Source organism: Armigeres subalbatus, chromosome 2 (assembly GCF_024139115.2).
Source record: "Armigeres subalbatus isolate Guangzhou_Male chromosome 2, GZ_Asu_2, whole genome shotgun sequence".
Lineage (NCBI taxonomy): Eukaryota > Metazoa > Arthropoda > Insecta > Diptera > Culicidae > Armigeres > Armigeres subalbatus.
This window is the reverse complement of record NC_085140.1, coordinates 72,163,919-72,178,771: the sequence shown is the minus strand read 5'-3', so window position 1 is coordinate 72,178,771 and position 14,853 is coordinate 72,163,919. Positions and strand designations below refer to the sequence as shown.

Below are 14,853 nucleotides of genomic sequence, written 5' to 3'. Positions count from 1 at the left end.
TCCAGTTGATGCAAAAGTATAAGTTTGTAATGTTGTTCCTGTTCGCGTGACTAACATCTAAGTTACTTCGGCCTGGCAGCCAAAATACCGGTACTACAAGTGTCAAACCGATGTTGATGATGAAACTAAACATGCACTACAACATGATGCATACTTTATGGCCAACTGAAGCTTGTTGAAGCATAATTTGGCAACAATAATTTATGTGACTACAGCGTCACTAGTGTTCTAGTCTTATTCTTCTACTGTTTTTCCATTGCGGGGTAAAAAGCGCCATTCAACTGAAATCAACAAAAAATGAGACTCAAAAGCTAAAAAGCTGAAATTGCTCTACATTAAAAATACTAAATTTCAGATTGTTGTCGACAATCATTGCATCACATTTCCCAACATATCGCAAGTCACATTTCATCGGACCAATCACATTACAATCTGCGTCATGTTTTGGTTGAGCAATGTCGCGCAACATCTGCACAACTCGCGTAAGCGCCGCCATACAACCGCCGGCCTACTGATTCGCAAACAGCGAATGCTCCACGCGTATGCGCACCGGCAACATTATACTCTCTCGCCTCGTTATCGGCATCGAAAAGCTATACAGCGAGCGCGGCACCAACAGCAGCGTCCAGCAGCCCCGTGGGAACCGCGAATCGAACTCGCGGACTCGTTTCAAGCTCGAAAGTCAGCTGGGGCCATAACTCGGTCGGTTGGTCGGTGGTGTGTCTTGGCTCAGTCAGTCTCGTGCAGATCGCCGGTGAAGGTGCTACTACACGGTGCTAGTTTGTAGCGTACGCGTCGTCGCCGACTTGGTCGCCGCTGATGTCATCACCCCCCAGTCCGAGTCCGTGTGCTAAAGTGTTGAAGCGATTTCTTGATTCTCTTTGTCATCATACGGAGAGGTGCTTTGATTGGTCTGTAAACCAACAAATCGTCCCGCAAACGTGAGAAGTTTGTGTATTGTGAATTCGATAAGGCGTACAGCTGTTCTATTCGCTGCTTTGAAGGTATTTAAAAATTGATTCTAATGCGTATGTGTGGGCGTTCGATAAGTAATATGAATACGTTCGGTGATGTTCTCCCCAGCGAATAAATCAATGTTAAAATGCTATATCGCGAACGATGAGTAAAGAAAATCGATTTTCTCCCGTTTCCAAGTCAGTGAGAGTGAATTTTCTGTGGATCGGGAAGTACCGAAGGAAGGTGAAAAGCCCATCGACCTATCTAATTTTGTAACGCTATTCGTCACTTGGTATCGTCATAACGTGAAGCAAAACAAAACTATTTCATTGCGAAGCAGGGAAGATCGAAATATGGCAAACTGCCAGGCTGGGAAAATGTGTATGTAGATGCGGCGACGACGCTCATCTTATCAACGACGAGCCCGTGTTGTTTATGAAAGTAGCACGTGCTTAGCAATTTTTCTCACATAAATTGCTTTTTTTTCTAAACACCCGCCGTCGTGAAAGTGCGAATGAACCTGACCATTCCAATATGGGCACTATGGGCCATAGTTGGAAATTTATTTTTGCATATGTAAATGTAAATAGAGGGTAATAGAATACGGAATAAGTTTGCAAAGGCGTGTAATTGCCCGACACGAGACAAAAAGTTTGTTGCTCAAGTTTTCGGACAGAGAAATATTCTTTAGTGTTGTTTATAACAGCTCGTAACATCACATAACTCTGGGGATATAATCTCATATATTTTCAGCTTGAAAACGTTGCTCAATGCCACATTTATTTATTTATTTGCTTTTAACATGTGCAATTTCACCAAAATGTAGATATTCGAGTAAAACTAAACAAATTAATGTTGTTTCTTATTTCATGTGCTAATTACATTACCTGTATTGTACTAACTGACTTGCGGAGACTTGGAGATTCAGTGTTTAATGTTATCAATCGCTTTATAAGATAATAAAGCGCCATCCAGTGAATTTAACTTGTTATTTATTCAAAAGAGAGGAATCGGCTTCGGGAACTCTCTTGTGTAACTCACGTTCTCATTCCAGCAATTGCATGGCATGATAGTTTTTAATTTATTAATTTTTAGTTAGTTTTGAAAACAAATTTTATAGCTTTTTCAGTGGAATCATGTTTATACAACTTACTGTGACTTTCACAATGGGAATTTGTATATACAATGCGTATGTCATCATCTACTTGAAATCTCGTTTATTGGCTGGTTATCGATAAGAACACACTGAAGAAGTATTCAAGTAGAAATGTAAATACGTATCTGCTGATACATTTATCTTGATTGTGGAAGAACTGGTAAAAGAATTGTAATTTAAGAAAAAAAAATGTCAATTGACCTTTCCCGTCGAACATTGTATCTCGTTTTATTGTCTCAGTCGATTCTTTGACTTTTTTAAGGTCAACTTTTTCGAAGAACCCATGTTTTTTAAGCCTCTAACTAATGTAAAAATCAAAAACAAAACCCGAAAAAGTTCTGCACGTATGAAACAATGTGGGCAAATGTTAGGCCAATCTTTGCACTTTTTCAGCACTTTTTCGATTTTATGTTGATAATTTTAAAAATACTTAGAGGCGTCAAAAAATATTGGTTCTTTGGAAAAGTTGACCCTACAAAAAGAATCGATTGAGCGAATAAAAAACTAAACCACGGATATTTCACCAAATATACTGACGCTTGATTCGGACCCATCCAGCGTCGCATGAATCAACCTAATAAGCTTTGCCGGAAAGCCATGTTCTAGCATTATATTCCACAGATCTTTCCGCTTCACTGAGTCGTATGGTGTCTTATAGTCCACACACAGATAATGAGTTCGCAAGTTGTATTTAAGTAATTTATCAAGGATTTTCATCTGGTCCAATTATGATCATACTTCTTGTAAACCGCTATGGTAATCACCGATAGAGGTCTCCGTAAACGGGTGCAGTTTGCTTAAGAGAATTCGAATATCTTGTAGTCGGTATTGATGAGTATTATATCACGGGTAGAAACTGACGATTGTGTATGGTCCCAGTTGCGCATGCTATGAACGACCTTCGGTTTCGGTACCCAGGGGTGTCGTCGTTATCGCTTGTTTTCTAAAAGAACGATGTTCGATGGCTAAGTAAAATATTCAAACGAATTGAATTTATTTCATTATTTAAAATCATATAAAACAACAAAATTATTTTCTACAGCTAGATCAGGCCTACCCAACCTTTTCATGCCAAGGGCCAATTTTTAGAATTCACACTTGCTGGCGGGCCAGAAAATATTCGGTAAATAACTTTTCGAATATTTTCAAAATTATCAGTTTTTTATTTTTTATAACACGATTTTAATGCTTTCAAATAACTTTTTTTTGTTTATTTTGTTTTCGTCGTTGCATTAGGGATCCATTTGAAACAATTCAGGTAAATTATTTACATTGGTAAACAGTGTTGAAAATGGAAATTTTGTTACTTTACCAGCATATTGAACAGATTTGCATGAAATGTTTTAAACAGGATGAGAGACATATATCAGCAACCCACTGTGCCAAACTGCTTTATGTTCAAGTCATTGAGATGTTTGGCGATATCTGCTAGAAAAGCCAAGCCACTTACCTATTCATGATCATTCGCCTCGAGCAGTGGTTTTCCTTTGTCTTGTAAAAATAGTGCCATTTCCTTTCGAAAAAAAAAAAAATCTCTCAAGCATGGTACCAATGAACTTCGCAATAAAACAGCAAGTCTCCGTATTCGTCATTTCCGTCAACATCATTTATAATTGGCGGTGGTTGAGTTCCCTAATGTCAATACTTGAGGAATATTGATTATTTTCGCATATCGATTCTTTTGGTAAATATGTAATATGGCAGGGAAATATGGCCATACCTTTGTGATTGATTTTCCATGCTTAGAATTGTCACAACGCCATTGTTATTTCCTATCATTGATTGCAGGTGCTCCAGGTGCAGGGATTGAACTTATCATCTCATTATCATTTAGTATTCAGCCAATAACTCATTCCACAGACGGAATTCCGAAAAGTGTTGTATGACGAACTTCTAGCGCTAATTCCCCTCTACAACTTTGTCTAAGGGTACATTGCTCTATGTCTAATATTTACAGAATGAAACGCTATTATCACTAAATATACTAAATGATAATAAGTGTTATTATCATTTAGTATATTAAAAGATACTAGCGTTTCCCGCGGTAAATATTAGACATAGAGCAAATTATCCTTAGACAAAGTTATAGAGGGGAATCAGCGCTAGAAGTTCGCCATACAACACTTTTCGGAATTCCGCCTCTGGAGTGAGTTATTGGCTGAATACTAAATGATAATGAAATGATGAGTTCAATCCCTTTCCAGGTGTAAGGTCACTTAAGTTTTCGAAGGAGAAACAAATTCCTTCATACCTCCCTGTAGGGATCAAAGTTGCCAATTTCTCTGTCATTCGAAGATGACCATCAATTCCTCTTATGAAGACAGCCACCTTTGCCACGTATTTCACGTCAGTATTTTGATCGTTTGCGAGAGAGTAGAACATTAAGCAGACGGCTTTTCACGTAACGTAGCTTTCAAATCTTCTGCGAGAACTTGTACTCTTCAACGTGTTTTGTTTTGCCGAAATCTTACTAACAGCAAAATTGAGGCATTCCACGGGGGCATGTCAGTCGATCCTGAGCGACCATTTCGAAAATATTTGAAACTCTGCACAGTTTTTAAATTTCATCTAAATCGTCATTTTTCGATATCAAATCTTCATATTGAGTCACGACTAACTTTTCAAAAGGGTGTATGTGAAAATGGTTCAAAAATATTTAAAAAGCTGCACAGCAAAAACGGAATGTTCGATTGTTATGATTTTTTCAGCAAAGTTAGACAACTAAAAGGTGATTTTTAAGAAAATGTACACCGTTAAACATTTGTTTTGCGATTAAAAAATATGATTTTTGTCACAAAAACTCAAATACCTTAAAACCCTATCTTTTTCGAACGTAATTTTTTAGGGAAAACGGTCCATTATATTAGCTATCTACCATAAAAATTTGGTGATAGTAAACTAATAAACAAAAAAGTTATGACATTTCAAACATTTCACAATTTTCACATTTAGTAAAAAAGGTTTTTCTGTGTAAGTTATTTCGAGAATTGCAGTTTGATGCAGATTTTATTGTTAAGGGACGTGATTTAAACAAGTTGTTTTCATGATATTTTGATTTAATTATTCATAGCATCTATAAGAAACTTAGACACGATCCAGTGTTGTGATCAAAAGTATTGATAGTGTCATAATTTTCATTGCACGTGACTGGCGAAAATTCTTTTAATAGTGTTGAAACCTGTTGATAATAACGTTGATAGAAACATATCAGAAATGTTATTTTTTAAGACAAAAGCTGCAAAATCAAAGATTTATATACACGTGTACGTCTATAGTTTACCTGCAAAAAATATACCTCTTAGAGAATAGACTTTATGATCGGGAGGAAACGGGTATCTTCAACAACAACAAATGCATGATAGGTACATACCATGACAATGCTCACGAAAAAGCAAAAAAAAATTACTACTACTAAGGTTGTTAAAGATCTTATAGTAATTGTTTTCTTCAGTCAAGCAAATGACACCAAACTAGTCAGTAAAAACTTAAAAGTGATTTTGTTTATTGAAATATTACGAACAACATGAGTAGCCGCTTTCTCAACTGTTGTAGGCCGTTTGATGGAAAAAAGTGTTCAAAAGAGTTACGAAATCTCACCGAAAGCACCATAGATAAACTGAAAGCGACTGGTTATGCTCCAATGTCCACATTGAATACAAATTTACGCATTTGCACGTCCTGCCGTCTAAACGTTGACAAAAGAGCAATCTGTATATCATCGGTTGAGCAGAGCGCAGGAAGTTCGAAAACGACAGCAACTGAGGAATTGCCAGATGTATCGACAACAACTGAGGAATTACCAGAAGTATTAAGTGCTGAGAGCCTTGCCACCGTACCATCAGCGAAATCTGTTTCAACAAATCAATCGGAAGATGAGTGTATCCAAAAGGTCAACATCGAACGCTTTAACGAGGGCATAGCTGGGATAAAAGTGACTCCGATTAAATGGAGTAAGATGGACTACGTTTATTACCCGGAGAAACCCCTCTTCAAATTAGGACCTGATGATGTGGAAAATACAGACTACGATGAGGTAATTATAAATATGAAGGAAAGGTTCTCGAATGCAGCCACGACAAGGAAAGAAAAATTATTGATTTTGTCGATGCTGCCAAGTTCGTGGTCTATTCAGGATGCCATTGATGAGTTCAAAATTAATAGAAATACAGTAAAAGAGGCAAAACAATTGAAGAATAACTGTCTTTCAACCAAAAATACTAGGTCTAGTACTGCATTAACAGATGAGACAAAAGAAAAAGTAGTTCAATATTTTGAAGATGATGAAGTAAATCGAGCTATGCCTGGTCAAAAAGATTATGTATCAGTAAAAAAAGATGGAAAGCGTCAAGCAATCCAAAAACGATTAATGATGACGACTTTGAAAGAAGCGTACACACGCTTCAAGGAAATTCACGATAATATTAAAATAGGTTTTTCCTCATTTGCAAGCCTTCGGCCAAGGCAATTTAAGCTTCTTTCCAATTCAGGAACACATAATGTGTGTGTGTGCACAACCCATGAGAATATTAATCTTATTTTACATAGTTTGAAAAGAATCAATTTAACAAAGGATATTAAAATGTTAACTGGTAGTCTTTTGTGTGAAAATACAACATCAAATTGCTATCTACGATCTTGTTCGGATTGTCCAGATTCTTCATCATTGGAAAATACTTTATTCGCTGAGTTTGAAGAAAAATATATTGATCAGTTATCATTTGAGCAATGGGTGACCACGGATAGGTGTGACATTGAAACTATTGTAAAACCTGTAGATGAGTTTGTGTCATATTTTTGCTTGAAATTAGAAAGTTTAATCCCTCACGATTTCATTAAAACAGAACAATCCAGCTTTTTAAACAATACGAAAAATACTTTACAAAATGGTGAATTTTTAGTCATTTGTGATTTTTCTGAAAATTACAGCTTTGTATTGCAAGATGAAGTGCAGTCCCATCACTGGAACGTACAACAAGCTACAATTCATCCATTCGTTATTTATTTTAATGGAAGTACGCAAATTGAACACTTAAGTTTTATTATAATTTCCGAAGATTTAAGACACGATTCAGTATCCGTAAACTTGTTCATTGAAAAAATGATTAACTTTTTACGCGTTGATAAGCATAAAGAAGTCAAAAGATATATTTCATGTCTGATGGAGCAGCGTCGCAGTACAAAAATCGTAAGAATTTTTCGAGCCTATGTCAATTTAAATCAATGTACGGAATTGATGCAGAATGGCATTTTTTGCTACATCACATGGCAAAGGTCCTTGTGATGCTATTGGAGGAACAATAAAGCGCATGGCCACAAGAGCAAGTTTAGCCAAAGAACGTGAGCATCCAATTAAAACTGCGAAAGAACTTTTTGATTGGGCAAATCGTAGAAAAGAAAAAGATTTAACCAAATTATCATTTTGTTTTACTACTACTGAAGAGTACGAAATAAAGGCTTCAGAGCTCAGCGAGCAATTTAATAACGCGAAAACGATCCAAGGAACCCAAAAATTTCACTGTTTCATTCCATTGTCGGAAAATAAAATTAAAGCAAAACTATACTCAAACTGTGCTGATAATAATTCAAAAGTGTTCGATATTTTAAAAAATTTGAATAAAAAAAAAATAAAAAATAAGTATTAATAAACTGTTTTCATGATATCATAACCCATACCAAAATTCAAACCCAAAACTCTTAGAGTTTCTATAACAACATTGTGTAACTGCCACATTTAATTTAATACTTAGGATAATATTAATTCATTTTTATTTATTTATACATATAATATTTATACATATAATATACATAATATCGATGAATACATAAATATGGAATATCATACAAACAACTTGTTTAACTCACGCAAGGCCCTTAACAATAAAATCAGCATCAAACTGCGATTCTTGAAAAAAATACACGGAAATTTTTTTGTTTACTATTTGTGAAAATTGTGAAATGTTTGAAATGTCATAACTTTTTGTTTATTAGTTTACCATCACCAAATTTTTATGGTAGATAGCTAATATAATGGACCGTTTTCCCTAAAAAATTACGTTCGAAAAAAGATAGGGTTTTGAGATATTTGAGTTTTGTGACAAAAATGATATTTTTAAAGGCAAAAAATTTTTTTTTACTGTGCACATTTTCTTAAGAATCACCATTTAGTTGTCTAACTTTGCTGAAAAAATCATAACAATCGAACATTCCGTTTTTGCTGTGCAGCTTTTTAAATATTTTGAACCATTTTCACATACACCCTTTTGAAAAGTTAGTCGTGACTCAATATGAAGATTTGATATCGAAAAATGACGATTTAGATGAAATTGAAAAACTGTGCAAAGTTTCAACTCAATAGAAAATCATGAATTAAAAATTTTCTTAAATTTTGATGCTGTTGCTTGGAATCGCTCAATTGGCTTGTACTGCATTTTTTGACTTCGTATTTGCTCGAGTGAAGAGAGTTTGTTGTTTCTATAATCCATTGTATCATTAACTTGAATCAGCTCTCCAACTTTTGTTTCCTATCTGAGCCTTTTCAAAAATCATATTTCATAGAATGCTTGGATTCAAATTGGATGGATTCAAAAACTACTCGTGTCAATCTTCATTCAAAACGCAATGTTCCGCAATCATTTCAAATTATGTTAAATATAATTTTTCGTTTCGAGCTTTGATTTAAAACTTACGTATTTGATAATGAATAATAAAAAATATCTTCCCGAGACAGCTAGAAAAGCTAGCGGGCCGAATCTGAGTTTATCTTTCTAACACGCCACGGACCACAAAAAATGGAGCCGAGGACCGCATCCGGCCCGCGGGCCGTACGTTGGGCAGCCCTGAGATAGATGAACGAAAATATAACGGAGAGCAGACGCCTAGCTGTGTAATGGATCCAATGCATTTTCAATATCGACTACGATCGGTTTCTAGGCACAGCAAATCTCGCGTTGGTCAATGAACCAAAGGGAACAGACCGACGTGGCATCATTGATTCTATCTGGATTGAGACGGGGAGTGTTGTACACGTGGGGTTTTTTTTAGAGCAATGCCATCTTTATGGGGGTCTTGCGGAACTCCGATAGCACGATAAACAATTTGAATAGCTCATGGTCCATTTAGAATGCCACCTGGCTACACCAAGTGTTGATTTTTAATTATTACGAACATGAATGGTCCTTCGAGGACGAGGAGTCGGTCCCGCGATATAACAAGGACGCACCGAGCAAAATGCATCACTGTCGTTTAAGATTCATGTTCAGCCTGCGGATTATGTCCAGGACTTCCCACGAACACATGCCATTTACAGAACACGGTCAAATCTTATTCCGTTAGTGGCAAACTATTTGGGCAAGGGTGACATTGATCTGAATAGTAAGACAAAATATCGTTTCTGGAAGTGGTCAAACATGATCAAACCAAAGTAGCTGCCCGTCTGGAACTACTTGAATCAATTTTCTAAGTATTTCGTGAAATGCTTTCGAATATTTTTGCGTGCAAAATAGGTGCTACAGAAAGCCATTCCTCTGGCTGCGGTAAAATTGTCTAGCCTCAGGTCGTTGTCATTGGTAGTTGCGTGGAGGCTCTCCTTTCCAATGACTGGGCGAAAGAACTCTTTCCTTCCGACCTGTGCATTTACGTCACCAATGATGAATTTCACGTCGTGTTTTGGACATTCTCCGTAGGTTTTGTCTAGACGCGCTCAAAGAATCCGTCGCTCACATCATAGGGTACGTCGTTGGTTGGTGCGTATGCATTGATCAAGCAGTAGTTGATGAACTTGTCCTTAATTCTCATCAAGCAGATGCGATCACTCACCGGCCTCCATCTAATAATTCGACGCTGCTGCATATCAAGCACTACGAAGCCAACTCCGTGCTTCGATTTCCCTTCACCACTGCAGTAGATTTGATACTTGAATGGGGTACCCGCAATTGGGTCCACTGCGCGTGATTCCCGTTCTCCTGTTCCTTGCTTTCGCTCATGCAGGTTTGTTTAAAGTCCTTCTACTCCAGGACCGGGCTAGTGAGCTAGTAAGTAGTACATGGTAGGGCTTGCGGAATGCGGATACAAACAGCTTTTTATAGAAGTTCAACAATTTAAATCAATTGTCGTTTATCTTTGACCTACAAGAACTTTAAATTTATTGTTGCCAAAGCGAATAGGAATGTTGAAGAACAGTATTTCAGGTCTCACATTTAATGATATTTTACAAACTGATAGTCATAAAAAACAGCTTAATATTAACCTTTCCGTCCCCAACGTCTGTTTTTAAGGGCTTTCAAAAATCTAAACTGCTGTAAAAATCGCATTTCTTGACCGATTCATTCGCAACAAGTTGCATTCCATCCGGATGGATCCCAATTTTTGATTGAAACTAGTTTCGAGGTTATCCACAGTACGGTTCTAGAATTATTCCAGATTCCTTTGGGGTCAGTTGCCCCGGGAATAAGTGGACATTTACAATTTTAAGTCAAAACAGGTCGTGCGACACCTCAAACTTCATGATTTCACAAAGCAATGATGCGAATGATATTTTTGGGGTTCCTGGCCAACTCGGACTCAATCTGGCCACATCGGTCACAATCCGGGGACCTACGGAATGGCCATTTTCTAAATTGATTCAAAATAGGTCGTGCGACACCTCAAACTTCATGATTTTACAAAGCATTGATGGGAATGATATTTTTAGGGTTCTTGACCCACTCGGATTCAATCCGGCCACATCGGTCACAATCCGGGGACCAACGGAATGACCATTTTCTGAATTGATTCAAAATAGGTCGTGTGACACCTCAAACTTCATGATTTTACAAAGAAATGATGGGAATTATATTTTTAGGGTTCCTGGCCCACTTGGATTCAATCCGGCCACATCGGTCACAATCCGGGGACCAACGGAATGGCCATTTTCTAAATTGATTCAAAATAAGTCGTGCGACACCTCAAACTTCTTGATTTTACAAAGCAATGATGAGAATGATATTTTTAGGGTTCTTGGCCCACTCGGATCCATTCCGGCCACAACCCGGAGGACCTACAGAATGGCCAATTTTCTAAATTGATTCAAAATAGGTCGTGCGACACCTCAAACTTCATGATTTTACAAAGCAATGATGGGAATGATGTTTTTGGGGTTCCTGGCCCACTCGGACTCAATCTGGCCACATCGGTCACAATCCGGTGACCTACGGAATGGCCATTTTCTAAATCGATTCAAAATAGGTCGTGCGACACCTCAAACTTCATGATTTTACAAAGCAATGATGGGAATGATATTTTTAGGGTTCTTGACCCACTCGGATACAATCCGGCCACATCGGTCACAATCCGGGGACCAACGGAATGACCATTTTATGAATTGATTCAAAATAGGTCGTGTGACACCTCAAACTTCATGATTTTACAAAGCAATGGTGGGAATGATGTTTTTGGGGTTCCTGGCCCACTCGGATTCAATCCGGCCACATCGGTCACAATCCGGAAACCAACGGAAAGGCCATATTCAAAATTGATTCAAAATAGGTCGTGCGAAATTCCTTGAAGATTTATTTTCTTCTCCAATTTTTCCTTCTAGACATTTCTTTGGCTATTCTTCCAAAAAAATCTCCTGCATTTATATACATTCGGGAGTTCCTTCAAGAATACAAACGGAATTTCCTTTCAAAATTCCGCTAGAAGTTTCTTCAGAAATTTATGACGGAAATCCTCTGATTTCGCTGCACAATTTCACTTGTAAATCTATAAGAAATTCCTTCGGAAATTCTTCTAGGAACTTCTTCGGGCATTCCTACAGGATTTTTATTATTTATTCAGACTAAGGCCGAAGTGGCCTGTGCGGTATATAAGAATCTTCTCCATTCGGCTCGATCCATGGCTACACGTCGCCAACCACGCAGTCTACGGAGGGTCCGCAAGTCATCTTCCACCTGATCGATCCACCTTGCCCGCTGCGCACCTCGCTTTCTTGTGCCCGTCGGGTCGTTGTCGAGAACCATTTTCACCGGATTATTGTTCGACATTCTGGCTACGTGCCCGGCCCACCGCAGTCGTCCGATTTTCGCGGTGTGAACGATGGATGGTTCTCCCAACAGCTGATGCAACTCGTGGTTCATTCGCCTCCTCCACGTACCGTCCGCCATCTGCAACCCACCATAGATGGTACGCAGCACTTTCCTTTCGAAAAATCCGAGTGCGCGTTGAAACTCCACAAGCATCGTCCAGGTCTCGTGTCCGTAGAGGACTACCGGTCTAATGAGCGTTTCGTAGATTGTCAGTTTGGTTCGGCGGCGAACTCTATTCGATCGGAGCATCTTGCGGAGTCCAAAGTATGTACGATTTCCAGCCACTATGCGTCTCCGAATTTCTCTGCTGGTATCATTTTCGGCAATCACCAGTGAGCCCAAGTACACAAGTTCTTCTACCACCTCGATTTCGACACCACCGATGCCAACTCGCGGTGGGTGGCTCACATTGTCTTCTCTTGAACCTCTTCCTATCATGTACTTCGTCTTCGACGTGTTGATGACTAGTCCGATCCGCTTGGCTTCCCTCTTCAGTCTGATGTAGGCTTCCTCCATCTTCTCAAAGTTACGTGCCATAATATCTATGTCGTCGGCGAAGCCAAATAGCTGGACGGACTTATTGAAAATTGTACCACTCCTCCAGGAACTCTTCCTTTAATTCCTCCAAGTTAACTTTCAGGAGTTTTTCCGGTAATACCTCCATAGATTTAATAGTGAAATCCTCTAGGATTTCATTCTGGAATTCTTTCCGCTATTACTTCAGAATATCCTTCAAGAATTCATCTAAAATTTTTTTAGAAACTTATCCAGGAATTCGTCCATATATTTCCTCGGAAATTCTTCCAGGTATTTTCCCGGGAATTGCTTCAGGTACTTCTCCAGGAATTCCTTCAGGAATTTCTCCCGAAATTTTCCTGGAATGCTTTCCGGAGTTCACTAGAAATTCACTCCAGAATCGGATATTAATTTGAGAGTTCCTCCAAGATATCTTTCAAGAGTTCTTCCAAGAATTTCTTCAGAACGATCTCCGGGAATTCATCCGGTAATTTCTTCAGCATTTCATCTGGGAAGTTCTGCAATAATTCCTCCTGGTATTTTTCCGGGAATTCCTTCAGATATTTATCCACAAATTCCTTCATGAACTTCTCCAAGAATTAGTTCAGGATTTCCTTGTGAGAATTCTTCCGGAAGTGTTTGTGGGACCTCCTCCAGGAGTTTTTCCAAGAGTTCCTCCGGAAATCCCTCCAAGAACTTCACAGGGAAATCCTGGAGGATATATGGCAGGAATTTCACGGGAAATGGGATTCGGAAGTTCCTCTAGAAATTCAACTCCGGGTATTCCAACGACTGTTCCTCTGAAAATTTACCAGGGAGTTCCTGCAGTAGCTCCTCCGGGAATTCATTCAGGCTTTTTTTAGAATTTATCTACAAAATCCTCCAGAAGTTCCTCGGAGAATTTCTTACAGAAGTTCATTTGGGAGTTCATCCAAGAGTTTTTACGAGAGTTACTCTAGAAATTCTTCCTGTAGTTCTTTAGGAAATTCCTCCAGAAGTTCCGTAGAAACTTCCGGAGGAATGCTCATAGAAACTGCCGGTGGATCTCCCGGAGGAATTCTCGTAGTAACTGCCGAAAGAGCTCCCGTAAGAGCTCCCGGAGGAAGTTCAGGAGGAACTCCTAGCAGAATTCCTAGAGGGACTACCAGAGAAACTATTGGAAAAACTTTGGGAGGAATTTCCAGCTAAATTTCTGAAGAAGGACTAAATGATTTCCTGAAAAAAGCCTGCATGATTTCCTGGAAGAGCTACTGGTGGAACTCCCGGAGGAATTCTTGAAATAACTTCCGGAGGAATTTCTGAAAAAAATTCTCGGGAGAATTTTCAAATGAACCCCCGGAGGAACTTCCAGTGAAACTACCAGAAGAATCGAAAAAAATCTTGGATAATTCATCTTATACACAAATCTCGTCTAGCTAAAACCTTTCTAGGGGTATGTAGCTGAGCTGGATCATCATCATCATCGGAGGACCTCCCGGAGATTACCTTCAGGAGCTCCCAGAGAAATTCTCGGTGGAGCTTCTGGAGGATTTTCTATATAAATTCCTGGAGAACCCTAAATGAATTCCAGAAATAAAGCTTGAATTATTTCCCGGGGGAAAGTCTGGAGAAATTCCAGGAAGAAGAACCCCCGTAGGATCTGCCGATAGAACTACCGGAATAATTCTCGGAGAAAATCTTGCAGGAACTCTTTGAGGAACTGCCGGTGGAATTCCCGGAGGAACTCCAGGAGGAATTTTCAGAAAAACTCCTGAAGGATGTCCAAGTAGAAATCTTGAAGTTTCCACCGGAATTCTTTCAGGATTTCTTCGGGAATTAATCTAGGAATTCCTCCGAAAATTCCATTGTTGATTTCATTTACGGTATAATTTCTGTATAAATTTTCGGTGGAATTCCTGGGTCCCTGGATTATGACCGATGTGGCCGAATTGAATCCGAGTGGGCCAGGAACCCTAAAAATATCATTAGCTTCATTGCTTTGAAAAATCATGAAGTTTGAGGTGTCGCACGACCTATTTTGAATCAATTTAGAATATGGCCATTCCGTTGGTCCCCGGACTGTGTCCGATGTGGCCAGATTGAGTCCGAGTGGGCCAGGAACCCCAAAAATATCATTTGCATCATTGCTTTGTGAAATCATGAAGTTTGAGGTGTCGCACGACC

General features: G+C 38.7%; 1 protein-coding gene across 4 annotated transcripts in view; it reads left to right on the top strand.

Moving 5' to 3' along the window:
• The first annotated feature begins 719 nt into the window (after nucleotides 1–719).
• LOC134209028 (monocarboxylate transporter 9) overlaps nucleotides 720–14,853 on the top strand; it is a 145,089-nt gene continuing 130,955 nt past the window's right edge. For 2 of the 4 annotated variants that reach the window (XM_062685012.1, XM_062685009.1), the window contains exon 1: nucleotides 720–1,004. The gene's annotated coding sequence lies outside the window, so the exon portion shown is untranslated. The remainder of the gene's footprint in view (nucleotides 1,005–14,853) is intronic. The other 2 variants (XM_062685011.1, XM_062685013.1) reach the window with 2 other exon arrangements.